The sequence below is a fragment of the Rattus norvegicus genome, chromosome 14 (assembly GCF_036323735.1).
Source record: "Rattus norvegicus strain BN/NHsdMcwi chromosome 14, GRCr8, whole genome shotgun sequence".
NCBI classification, from domain to species: Eukaryota; Metazoa; Chordata; class Mammalia; order Rodentia; family Muridae; genus Rattus; species Rattus norvegicus.
In genome coordinates, this window is record NC_086032.1 from 74,088,891 (window position 1) to 74,102,386 (window position 13,496).

The 13,496-nt window shown below is 39.7% G+C and overlaps 1 long non-coding RNA gene and 1 pseudogene across 1 annotated transcript in view; both read right to left on the bottom strand.

Moving 5' to 3' along the window:
* The window catches only part of LOC134481765 (uncharacterized), a 55,385-nt gene that overhangs the window by 37,244 nt on the left and 4,645 nt on the right, over positions 1–13,496 (bottom strand). The gene's annotated exons all lie outside the window — the stretch shown is intronic.
* On the bottom strand, positions 7,932–9,402 carry Cbll1-ps1 (Cbl proto-oncogene like 1, pseudogene 1; annotated as a pseudogene).

The window sequence follows — 13,496 nt, forward strand, 5'->3', positions numbered from 1 at the left end:
TGGACCCTCCATATTTCCCTCCCTACTCTCCTAGAAATCCATGGCCTCATTTTCCCGTGTTTTTGCAAGCATATGTTATTTAGTGTCATGTTAAATATAACATTGAGTCCATATAGCGTTACTTGTATATTTGTTTCCATGACTGACCCTTTAGCACTGGACAATAGTTGTGATGCTCTTCCTTGGGGAGGACCGCCCCTCTCCCTGCCAGATTTACTCAGTCTCCTGTGGTAATTTGTATAGGATTGAGGCCTCCTGAACTTTTCCTCATTGAGTTTGGCATATACATTGGTGCCATCCTTGTTCAGTGCATGTGTGGATGTTCATGTTGGTGGAATTGAGTCTCCTAGGAACATGAAGCTGTACCCACAATGACTATATTTCTGATACCTCCCTTTCTGTAGCCTCTTTGGGAGGCTCACTGCTGCTTTGTTGTTGCTCAGGTCACAGACCCTGGCACATTTTTCAGGCCAATCCCCAACCTGTGCTCCTGACCCTGCTACTCCGATTTATCTCAGGTACTGCTTTTCTGAAAAATCTCCAATTCCCCTGCCATTATCATCCATAACAATACTTACTCTGTGAAATTATATCATATAATGATACATAATAATTATGATATAATATATAAGCATATATAATTATATACATATAATTATGTACATTCACATGGTTATGTTTTTGGATGTTTTTTTTTCTTTTCGGTTTCTAAGTCCTGGAGAGACCAACTCGTATAAAATAACACATGCGTTGTCAATGTGAATCTATGAACAGCTAACACTTGAAGTGTTTCTTGAAGGGAAAACATGGGCGAAGTGCAGGTATTCATATTTAGCTTAAACCACATCACTTGTGGCATCTAGGCCAGTCTGACTGATGTTGCTGTGACAGGAGCACCCATGTGCAACCCTGCACAGTCTCTGCTCTAACTGCTCAGGTGGCCAACCACCAGCCCAGGTTTCTCATCCTTTGGAAACTGCCCTTTATCCACCTCCTAAGAAACACTGACTGACCTTAATAATTATCCTACCAAATGTTTCTCCATCACGTGCTTCTATAACCACCTCAAACCGCTGTGCTTGCATCAGCCTCACTTTCAATAACCTTTATGGATAGTTGTTCTGGGTCACTTTGCTTTGGACCCTTTATACATCCCCAAGCCAGTGGGGTGTGTGTGTCTGTGTGTGTGTGTGTCTGTGTGTGTGTGTGTGCTGTGTGTGTGTGTGGTGTGTGTGTGTGTGTGGTGTGTGTATGTGGTGTGTGTGTGTGGTGTGTGTGTGTGTGGTGTGTGTGTGTTTGTGGTGTGTGTGTGTGGTGTGTGTGTGTGTGGTGTGTGTGTGGTGCGTGTGTGGTGTGTGTGTGTGTGGTGTGTGTGTGTGGTGTGTGTGTGTGGTGTGTGTGTGTGTGGTGTGTGTGTGTTTGTGGTGTGTGTGTGGTGTGTGTGTGTGTGTGGTGTGTGTGTGTGGTGCGTGTGTGGTGTGTGTGTGTGTGGTGTGTGTGTGTGGGGTGTGTGTGTGGTGTGTGTGTGTGTGTGTGGTGCGTGTGTGTGGTGTGGTGTGTGTGTGTGTGTGTGTGTGTGTACATACATGGTCACACGTGTGCATACATTCCCCAGCCCCTACATGCAATGATATGAAAAGATAGCTTTCAGTTCTCCCCTTCCACCAAGACTGTCCTTGGGATCAAACTCTAGTCCTGATGCTTGCTTGCTTATGAGCATCATTACTTACTGTATTGTCTTATTAGCTCTTCCAACTTGTTTCTGACACTTCATCTGGTGTTCCAAGCTTGCTGGCCTACTAGCATCTGGGTTTTTCTCTTGTCTATGCTTCACATCTCTGTTTGGATTACAGATTCTCACTACCCCACATGGCTTTCTCCCTGAATCGCAGGGATCTGAAATTAGGTCTTCAAGTTGGTGCTACAAGCGCTTTTACCAAGAATATCCCCCCCCACACACATGCACACACACACACACACACACACACACACACACACACACACACACTAATTTCTTCTACCTTGCTGTTTGCAGTGTCCAGGTTAAGTATTCTATACTTTAAGAATTCTTTCTTCCCAGACAGCATTTAGTCAGGGTGATTGCTGCCTTCTCAATTCTGCTAATTTTGTCCCTGAATGTTCGAAAGTGTGTCTCCCTCCCTTCACTACTCTGTCTTTTCCTAATTTTTTCTTAGCCACCGTCTTTCTTCTCTGCCTTCTTCCTTCAGAGTACCCTTCTTGGGAGGTCCCATCCTGTCTTCTGGATGAATTGCTTCTTTTGCTCTCTCCTCTACAGCCCCAACATTTTGTGTGTGTTTCTGTTATTCTCCTCCTGTCACATTAGAACTCCTTGCTATTTTTTCCTCTACCTCCTGATCTACCTGCTAAAGCACCATTACTGTGTATCTCTCGTCTCTAGAAAGTCTAGCACAGAAATGGGTCTATCGCGTGACCATCAATACATGAATAGCCTCCCCATGGAGCAACAGCCGGCACCAGGAGAAGAGAAGCTCAATTCCAGCTAATGTGACCTAATTTAAACCTCATTGATTTTTTTATTTTTGGAAGTGGGAACGAACTTTGGTTTTGGAGGTGATATTAAATCATCTTTTTATATGCAAATGACTGCAGAAACAAGAGTCCTCTGTTGCTCTTCATTCCTTAAAGAACCTGTTCAACCTTCCAAGAGGTTGACAGCCTGTTTGTATCGATGAAGACACTGCAGGCAGAGCATCTTCCCAGATTCTGACTACTCAGCTCTTGGATTCGTGCCCTGTGCTGGATAACTCTTTTTAATTGGCCTCTTGATAATCTTTCCTTACTCCAAAAATACTGTTTTTCTTCAGGGAGACAAGAAAAATCTCTTTTCTCGAATAGATAATTCTGGGTCTCATCTCCCAGGATAAGAGTGGTAACATATTTCAGAGGGTGCTTGTCAAAAGGTGCCTGCTAATCCATCTGCACCTCTGTGTATAGTGAGTGAGATTCTCTATAGACATGAGGGTGACATGTTCCTACCTCATGTTTTTTCACTTTGAGTTGGCACTTTTGAAATAATTTTAATCTCTATTGAATCCTCCTTCCTTCTTGTAGAAGATGCACATGTTCTCTACAAGATGGAGTGCTACCCGATTCAGAAAGTCAGGAGGTTCCAACTTTGTTCTGATTCTCACTATTCATATTAAAACTGCCTCAGTGAGACCCAGTCCCTTTCCTGGAATGGATGTCACAGCATCACTTCCTTCTGCACTTGTGCTTGGTATAATAACTCTTCTCTGTAGAAACATAAGGTTTTAGAGAACACAGGTAATTTTTTTTTCATTTCTGAATTTTGTTTTTTAAATCTTTACCTTTCCAGAGCATGCTCAGAGTTGGTGCTATGTGTTACTTTTCAAGATGCATATAATTAAAGCTGGACAGAATCAATCTGGGATCTGGATTCTGTGATACTCTGTCTTTAACAGAGTGGTAACAACTATCTTACTGGAGGAAGTGATTTCTCAATATACCAAATCAGGAACGTTGACTTTGAATATATTTCAAGGCATTTAATTTCTCTTGATGTCTTTGTTGATATTTAATACAGTAAGTCATATCAAAGAGTCAATAAATACAAAGTTCAGTGGGAGCACATAGTAGGACTCCTTCCACTTAATTGAACTGGAATGCCATGCCTACATATGTAGGACTAGATAGAATCTGTATGTTGAGTTTTTTCCTATAGTCATCAGATAGGTAGATGAGTCAAAGAGACTCAGGCAGACTCACAGACTTACTACTCCCACCTATAACCAGTTAGGATACAAATGCTGAATACTTAGAAATAATCTTCTTATTTCATGAATTCAAAGATTATCATTATTGAGACTCTGGTTTCAACGCAACAATAAAATTACAAAAATGGCTATTATACAAGTATAATCTGAGGCCAAGCACTTCTGCTGTTTCTGGAAAGCCTCTTCCCTACTTCAAGAGGTTATTTCTGAGAATTTAAAAAAAAAAAGAAAAAAACCTGAACATTTGAATGAGATCCAGGAAAAGCCATGCTCTACTGCACCTGCAGACCTGAGTTCAATCCCCAGGGCCTACAGGGTGAAAGGAGAAACCAAGCTTCTGTAAGTTATCCTCTGACCTCTACATGTGTGCTGCCACAACACACACACACACACACACACACACACACACACACACACACGTGAAAAAGTGAAGATGAACATTCCTAAGTAGAAAGATACAAACTAAGCACATTTTCAAGTATGAAACCTTTGGTTATCTTTAATGATTGCATTAGTAAATAAAACCGTTAAAAATCAATATGCACATAATAATTCCTGGATTAATTAAATTATAATTTTAGAATGGTGGGGTGTTTTGATGGTCGTGGTAAAATTGCTGATAATGGAAGCTAATGGTTATTGAGTGAACATGAAAACTATAAAGCATGGTACTCAGCTGTAGAACACAGACACATCATCGCCACCAAACACAGTCCTTTCGTAACATTCTAGGGCATTAGAAGAAGATGCCAAAGCACTTATATATTCTGATCATTGCAAACTAGTGAACACCAGAGCTGGGGTTTGACCTCAGAGGTATTTCAGTTCAGGGCCAAGATGGTAATACTTACAAATATTTATTCTTTATTTACTGAAATTATTTCACATGATACATGATCTAACTAAACCAAACAAGCTATGTGTTATGCCTGGAGTCAGTCAGTATGCAGCAAAGAAACATCAGGGACAGGGGCATTCCAATTCTGCAATTCTAGCAAGTTTCGATCATTTATCAAACCCACTTCCTGTGCAGTTCTCAATCTAGACACAATCACACAAAATGATTTTAGCTCAGTAACCTCTGCCCCATAGATAGTTCCTATCCTTTTAAGTAAAGGACACAAAGCAAAACAAAAACAGTCATGACAGGTCAGCTTGCCCTATGGTTCACAGGAACCTCAGTGGCATAAGGTCACGTGGTTTACTTTTGCCCATATACCATGCCTACTCCTGGGCAGCTCAGAGCCATGATTGGTGACGTAGGGACCTAGAAGGTATCTTTTCCCTATAAAGAGGGGGAAAGTGCTGAAATCTCTTCTTCCAGAGACATCAGTCAGTGGAGTGAAGTCTGGAGGTCCACACGCATAGTTAGACTCCTTCGTGTGGAAGTAACAAGAGGCTCACCCATCCACAACAGGGTGGATAGGAAAATGGAGCCTTAGTGCTTGCCTAGCATGTGGAGAGCGGAGATCACTGCACAGTTATTCTTGAGGACCTTCCCAGAGACTCTTGCATAGAGCACAATATTCCTTCTCCTTAACTTCAGGATAGTAGCATGTTTTCCTTTCAGAGCACAACTTGTATCTGGGCTCTCAAGGCTACTTCCTCCCTCTCTTGCTGATGCTAGCCCTTGGTGCTTTCTCCTGTGGACCGGGCTCATTTTAACTCTGCTCACAGCTTCGCAAACTTGCATTGGATTGCTTTAGTTACTATTGGGGTCTTCTCTGACTTTTCTTTTGGACCCATAATCCAAAACACAGAACAAAGCTTTGATCCTTTCTATTATTCTCAATCAAAGAGATTGATCAATCTTCATCCTTAAGCCTCTGATCTTCATACATTGTAACATGGTCTCTCACTCTTCTGTTCTCCTGCTGTATCTGAAATTACAAGTTAATCTCCACAGAGCAAAGCAAATGGAGGGAACTTTATTCCTATCCCATTCTAATTCTCTTTCTCATGTAATGGTAGGAGCAGAACAGATCCACAGGTCTGTCCTATAGAAACTAATATCCAATGAAGGGCACAGGTAATCACTTCCATCTGTCTTTTTGTTATGGCAGTTCGTGTCTGGAATTTGAGACATGTTGATAAATTCTCACTCATGAAACTTTACGAGTTTTTCTTTGCCCTCACTAAACTCTTGCAAGGACAGTGCTTGGGAGTGATGACTATGAAGAGGTTGGTTTATCTTCCAAAAGTTTGCAGATTTCCTTGGACGAGTAAGTATTTTATATACCATTGTTCTCTGGAGTCTAATCCCTGCTTTGAAAATAATAGGATAATATTGATTCAAACTGCTCTTTAGATTTGATGATCTGTTCCTGCATAAAAATTTACTCTAAATGTAGTAGCTGAAAACAGTAATGATTTGTTACATTGAATGATTTCTGGGGTTCTGGAATTTGGGCAAAGCTCAGTTGCAGACCTTTCTATGCATGCTGGAGCTGGCCTGCCTCAGCTCAGGAGAATCCATTTTTAAATATTCAGAAAGTATGTATGTACTACAGTAAACCTTCTGATGCTTGAGACTAGATCCGGTAGAGAGACATTTGCATCACTGAGATGAGTAAACAAGAAAATCTGTTTTTTAACTTTTCCCCAGAGGGCCGGCTTGCCAGAATGCTTCTGCTTCTACCCAGCATATTCTTGACAGTAGACACTCTGGGGTATCCAGCTGGCAGACTCACTGGCCTGGAGGAGCCATGAAGGCTTCACTCATGAAGTTGATACCTCACAGGGGATGGCTAGAAGGCTCAGAAACATTGTCTATCACAGCATGGGCACATGGCCTTTCTGCACGATCATCTCAGGGCAGTCAGAGCTCAGATATAATCTCATAGAGCTTTGGGAGAAACTACTCCTAGAGTTAAGGCAGAAGTTGCCAAGCTTTTATGATTACATTCACTTGATGAGTTCATAGGTCAAACAAGTCCCTATGTAGCTTAGATTTAAATGAATTAGCATGTACTTTTCAAAGGAAATAGTAATAAAGAATTAGTGATTATCTTAGACTTCTTTTCTACTATTAGACATAGACACAATTGGCTTATTAAGCTTTCAGCAGTAATGAGACATTGGCCTCTTTATCTTATCTTGTCCCTTTGTATTAATCAGAATAAGTCCTACCATTTCTATAGCACATACATATTGAAAAGTGGTTTCCTTCTCTTATCTTAAGTTGAAGGTGGCCATAGTGGGTTAGTCCTGGTCCAGGCATGTATCTGGGTACCCTGTCTTTCAGAGCTATTTATAATGTGTTTTAAAGGAGTCTTTAAAACTTACAGTTCTATTTTATGGTTAGTAGGAAGGGGAAAAGGCCAAACTGGAGAATTTAGATTACAAATGACGATTTTTCTTCTTCTCAAGAGGTACAATTTAACTGCAAGGTCTAAAAACATTAGAGGATCAATTGGGTTGGGGTTCACCATCTCTCCATGAAATCAGATACTATTATTTATTGGTCAGTGTTCCTGAATTAAAGGCTCCTTTTCAAGGAGACCCTGCATCCATCAGGTTGACGAAGAATGTGCATAATTTTTAAGAAACAAATATTGGCTCCTAGTCTACGCTAAGTCAACTCAAATTCTTATTGGATTGATACTTTTTTTTTAAGTTTTCTACCATAAGATAGGATACTAGTTCCTAGCAAACTATCCTTTCTGCTGTCAGGAAGGCAGTTTCCTGTTTACTTACCTCTAAGGCTACTAGTCTTGTAGCTGAAAGTATGCCTTATTATCTAAAGCCATCCTTAGCCACATACAATGCAGATAAAGAGAAAGGAACATTTCCTTTTGAAAAACTTAAAAAAAGAACACTAAACATTGGGTTTAATAAAAGCAATATTTCTCAAAGTGGAACAGTGAATTGTTTTCAATATTTTTAGACAAATGGTTGCCTTTGGAAAAATTTATCAGACCAATGTAACAGTTGTTAAAATATATTTGTGCTCAACCAAGCTATTTATCTGCACTACAGAATAGTACTTGAAAGCAATCCTAAAGTCATATTAAAACCATTTTTAGAGACAATCCTTTGTGTTTTATAGCTACCCAAAAGAGGTAGTTTTCTTTTCATAGTCAAAGCTCAATTAAGATTGACTAATTTAGTCTTTTATTAATCTTGTTATATCTTCAGTTCAAAACACTATGATAACTAGTAATATGATCTGCATCTTGTTTGATCTGAATAATGTAGTCCAGGTAGTGGGGTTTGAGAAGGCAGGGTCTGCATTCGTGGAGGAGGAGGTCACCCTCTTGGTGCAGGCCAGATACTAGCACTCGTTCCTCCTGGTTGTATAAATGGAGGGCTCAGAGTTCCTTGATCTTCAGTAAACTGGGGTCGAGAGTTAGGATTGTAATGGTGAGGAGGGGGTGCAGTTAGAGGTGGACCATCATGCTAAGGAGGAGGAGGTCCTGGAGGAGAATGATTCCTGTAAGGTAACATCTGAGCAATAGTATGTCCAGGGGGAGGGGTTATTGGTAGTAGAGCAGAGGTCATTGGTGGAGGTGGAGCTTGGCTATGTACCAAGTGAGGAGTACCTGCAGCCTGGGGAGGATGTGGCATTGAATGACTTATTGATGGTGGAGGAGGTGGGGGTGATGCATAATGTTACTGTGGAGTCATGATAGGATGAGGGTGAGATACCACTGGTTGACTCTAATATTCAGGATGATGATGAGCAGGTGCTGGGGCAGGAGGTGGTGGTTCTCTAGCACCTGAACTTGAGTCATCCTGAATAGGGACAGTTCTTAAAAGGCTGTGTTTTCTTGTTGAAATACGAAAGGTTTCCTTACTGACTGAACGAGGTGGAGGTGGGACCATGAAGAAGCACAGATATTCTCACGTGGCTGATTATTGTGCTCGTGCTACAAAGGAGGCGGTTGCGGCATTGTGTGCTGCTTTGGAGGAATATGGCGCTTATGATGCTTGTCTGGTGACGTTATGAAATGATCGGGGATTGGAGTTGGTGATGAGGCAATAGGAGGATGAACATTCTCACGCGAAGCACAGGTAACAGGCTTTCCAGCTCTCATAGAGCTATGGTTGATATGAGCTTGGAAGTCTTTCTGAGACAGATATATTCTCTTGCAACCTTGAACAGTGCAACACATGAAGAGAGAACCTTGCGTGCACTGTTCAATTCACTGCACAGGATCACTACATCTTGGGCACTTCTTATCTCCCCTTTTCATGTAAAAAGGACATGTCATATCAAAAGACATGCTTACTTCAAATCATTTCCCCATAGACTTTAATAGACAATCCACATTTGTGACAGAAATGAACTGCTAGATCGTCCTTTTCTCCTAAGATGTTTGTCTGAAAATCACAAAAAAAAGGTGTCTTGGATATCTTTGCTGATTTGAAGGAATTCGCCCCCTTTACAATCATACCATGGTTCTTCATTAGAATCCTTCTTCATCACCTTGTGGGCCTCAGGCATCCTGCTAATAGTCCTTTGAGTTTGAGGTGCAGGTTTAATGTTGTTGGCTTGTTTAGAGACGAGTTTTATAGGAATTCTTCTGCAAACATCAAGACTACCCAAGGGTCCGGAACTCTTAGCGCCTTGTAGCTCATTGTCAGTGTGACCTATGATTCGGCTCCTTGTGGAAAAAATAAGCATCATTGATGGAACACTGCTGGGTGCAGTCTTATGTTTAATTTGTTTTCTATATTCTATTAATTTATTGTAATTTACTGGGAAATTTGACAAAATGATTTTCTTAAATATTTGACTGGCTCCTACTTAATTTTTTCCCATGTAGCCTCTCATGTTACCGGGAGTTTTTCACATGTCATAGTTCTACACTTAGATATGTTTCTTGCTTCTTTGTTATGTCTTTCTTCCTTGAAGGGTAGTAGACATTTAAGACTTTCTGCAATAATATAGGAAAAGGTCTCAACTATATTTTGATCTTCACCGAGATGAGATTTTTGTGCAACTCAGAAGTGTTAGAGGGTCTTTTACAAAAAGCCATTTAACAGTGTATCTGTGGGACTGGCTGCTTTCCTGAATGACTGGGGCTCTATTCCCAGCATCCACACAGTGGTTCACAACTATTTGTAACTGTAGTTATAGTGGGACTGATGCTCTCTTCTAGCCTCTACAGGCACCATACACACATGTAGTGCACAGATATACATGCTACAAAAAACACACATACCATAAAATAAACACTAATAGTTTAAAATTAATAAAATGGTATCTTTTGTATTCCTAGGCATAGGAATGGCTTGCTTTTAGCTTTTGCAGTTCACTACAGCTCTGAGTCCCTGGATCTGGACATTTCATTCTCTACTGCTTGCCAATGAGCTAGTTCTTTCCCAAGGACTTTTTTCTTTTTATTTATTACTTGCCAAACACATACAAAAGGCAAACAGACACTAATAAAAATCTGTTTATAACTTCTTTTCAGCTCATAAGAAACATGGCCCCATTTCCAAATGCATCATGATTTTCCCAAACGTCATGCTGTGTGGAGTGGATCTCTGCCTATGCAACTAGCTCTTAACTGCTGCTTGTCGTATACTTCATCTACATACTACAAAGCGATGGACACCTAGTTCAAGCTGGTTTGTTTTGCTTCCTTTTCCATCATGTTTTACGGTGTCTTTAATAGCATCCATCTTCCAGGCATCCAATTCAATTCTTTTCAGGTCAGTTAAGTCTTTGAGGAATAATACTGGATCTAAATACTCCAGCATTGCAAAGGCTTATTTTTATTGACATTTTGGTGTCATGCGTGTTGATAGGGTGAGGTATTTTTAATTTTCAATTCTTTTTCAGATTATTGAGCTACTTCCACTTTGTGTTTAAAAACTACCCATAATGCCACATACTTTTAATTCTAGCATTTGGGGAATCTGACACAGGAAGTTTCAAGCTAGTGGCCAGCTTGGCCTACATAGTAGGCCATTGGCAATTAAACTTTAGTACTGCGGTGTATTATTATTTTCCTCTGCCCCACTCTCCTATGAACAGTATCCTCCATCCCAGCAGTTATATGTACTACAGATGATCAAAGTGCATCTCTGACACAGAAGCCTGTAATTTCCTATAGACTTCTCTCAATGTTTACCTTTCCGTGCTGATGTGTATTTGCCAGATCAGTGTCGAATGCATGGGTGACTTAACTTGCAAATCAATAAACACAATAAAATGCAAAAGTAAAGTCAAGGATTAAGATGTACATGCTCATCTCAACACATACAGACAAAGCCTCTAATAAAGTTCAATATAAATTCATGGTAAAAAGCCCTGAAATAGCGAGACATATAAGATCATGCAACAACATCATAAAATTTGGACACCAAAAACTTATATCCAACAGTTTACTCAGTAAAGGAAATGAAGTATTTTCCCTTAAACCAGGAGTAAAAGACTGTCCATTCTCTCCACTTACACTCAATAATGTATTTGAAGTCTTAGATCAATGAGACAAAAAAGATATGAGTCACAAATATGGAAGGAAGAAACCAAATTATCTTGATTTTCAGGTGATCTACACCAATACTTGAAAGGCCTAACGGATTCCACCCCAAAACTTTTACATCTAAAAGTATATAAAATCAAGTATTAAGATTCAAAATTAATATAAAAATCTGGAACTTTTCTATATACCAATTATTAATATGTTGGAAAAATAAGGTAGGAAATCTCTTTTTAAAATTGCTTAAAATACGGAATTAATCCTAACTAAAGAGATGAGCCATCTACTTAATGAAAACAGGGAACGCGAAAAATAAAACTGAAGATGGCACTGAAAGAAAGGATGATTTCCCATGTCCACAAATCAGTAGAGTGCACACTGTGAAAATGACCATCTTACCCAAATTCAGTACAATCATTATCAAAATTCCAAAGGGATCAAGCAGTCATCAAAGTTTATAGCCAAATACTGCTACTGCTACAGCTACTTCTGCTAGTAGGTATAGTAATATATGATTTTAAATCTCACTATTACAGCCTATGCATGTATGTAGTCCCATTCATTCCTGAAGCCAAGAAAATCTCATGATTTTGACGGCAAGTAGGGAACATTTATCTCTGTGAGAATGATCATGACACTGTAAGATCATACATATGCATGCACACATGAACGCCCACATACCAATGAGAGAAAGGGAAGGAGACTATAGGGGAAGTGTAGGCAATAGTGTGAATGTGACAATGTATTATGAACAAGAATGAAAATATTATAATCAAGTGCAATATTTTGTACAATAAAGATATATTAATGAAACAGCATTCTGGATAGCTAGATGGCATTCTAGATAAGAGTGTTTGCTCTGTAATCAAGAGGATATGTATTTGAATCCCCAGTACCCATGTATAAAAACCTTGTTATAGTTACACATATATGTAACCTTACTATTACTAGGAAGATACAGGTGAATTCTAAGAGCTTTCTGGACAGTCAGGAGAACTGCAAAAGCAGCCTTCATGTTCAGTGAGAGATTATTTTCTAAAGATGATAAGGTGGAGAGTGATCCAAAACTACCGAGAAGCTGTCTGTGTCTTCTCCATTCATTCACATACTTGGAATTGCATCCCTGCACTCTCATGAGAACGTAGTACTATACACACATATACTATATGTGCACACACACAAACACATGCACACATGGTAGGAAAACCTTAGTCTAAGCTGCTTTCAGCTTCTAGCCTTTCTTCAATAAAGTAGAAATATAAATATCTCACTCTAAGGATTTAAATGCTCTGTAAAACTCTTGTGCCTTGTAGCCTAAGTAATTTTCTTTATGAAACACGAAGTTTGCTTAATGATCTGTTCATGACTTTTAAAACTATAATATATTTGAGAATTTCATAATGTACATAATACATTTTTAGTATAATTGCCTTCATTCTCTCCCTAACTTTTCCTCCTCTTACCCCTTCTTTTTAAAAGTATTTTCTGTCCTCTTAACTTTTTCCTTATGTGTATCAATATTTTGTCTGCATGTGTACCACTTGCTTGCATGGTACCCATAGAAGCTAGAAGACAGGACTTAATACCTAGAAAGTACAGATTATTGTAAGTTATCCTGTGGGTTCTGGGAATTGAACTATGGAAGGGCAGCCAATGCTCTTAACTGCTGAGCCAACTCTCCAGTCCTATTGTGTTCTCCTCCCGCTTCCCCTCCACTTCTCCTCTTCCTTTCTGCTCCTTGGCAGAATCTTTTGACTTTCTTCTCTTTTCATTTCGACTAGTTTGGAAGAATTGTAGATACCCATGCAGTTGTCAGATCTGATCTGCTGACCACTTCAGGTACCTAAAGTCTAGCATGCTTCTGACTCCTCTACGTGTTCTAGGGACTATGCTAACTCCTGTCGTCATTTAATACCTGTTTCAACTCTTATATCTTAGTGTTTCTCTCCTTACCATACTCACTGAGTCTTTGTATTCATCCTCACCTGCAGCATGGACTTGCTGGGAATCTCTTTTGCTTAAACAGAAGCAACTTCTCTTTTTCATCTCATGACCATGTATCTGGCTCTGGTCTTGGTCATCATAGATATTCAGCAGAAGACAGTGGCTCTCTTCTTTCTAAGATCTACAACAGCTGAGTATTTAGGCTCTGGGTTTTTGTCTACTTGTGTAATCATTTGAGTAAGAAATTAAATCAGCAAGTCTCATGTATTCATATTCTGCTCATATAATAAAAACAATTGCACCAATATCACAGCCTGGAAGTAAGCACTAATCCCTTGGACAA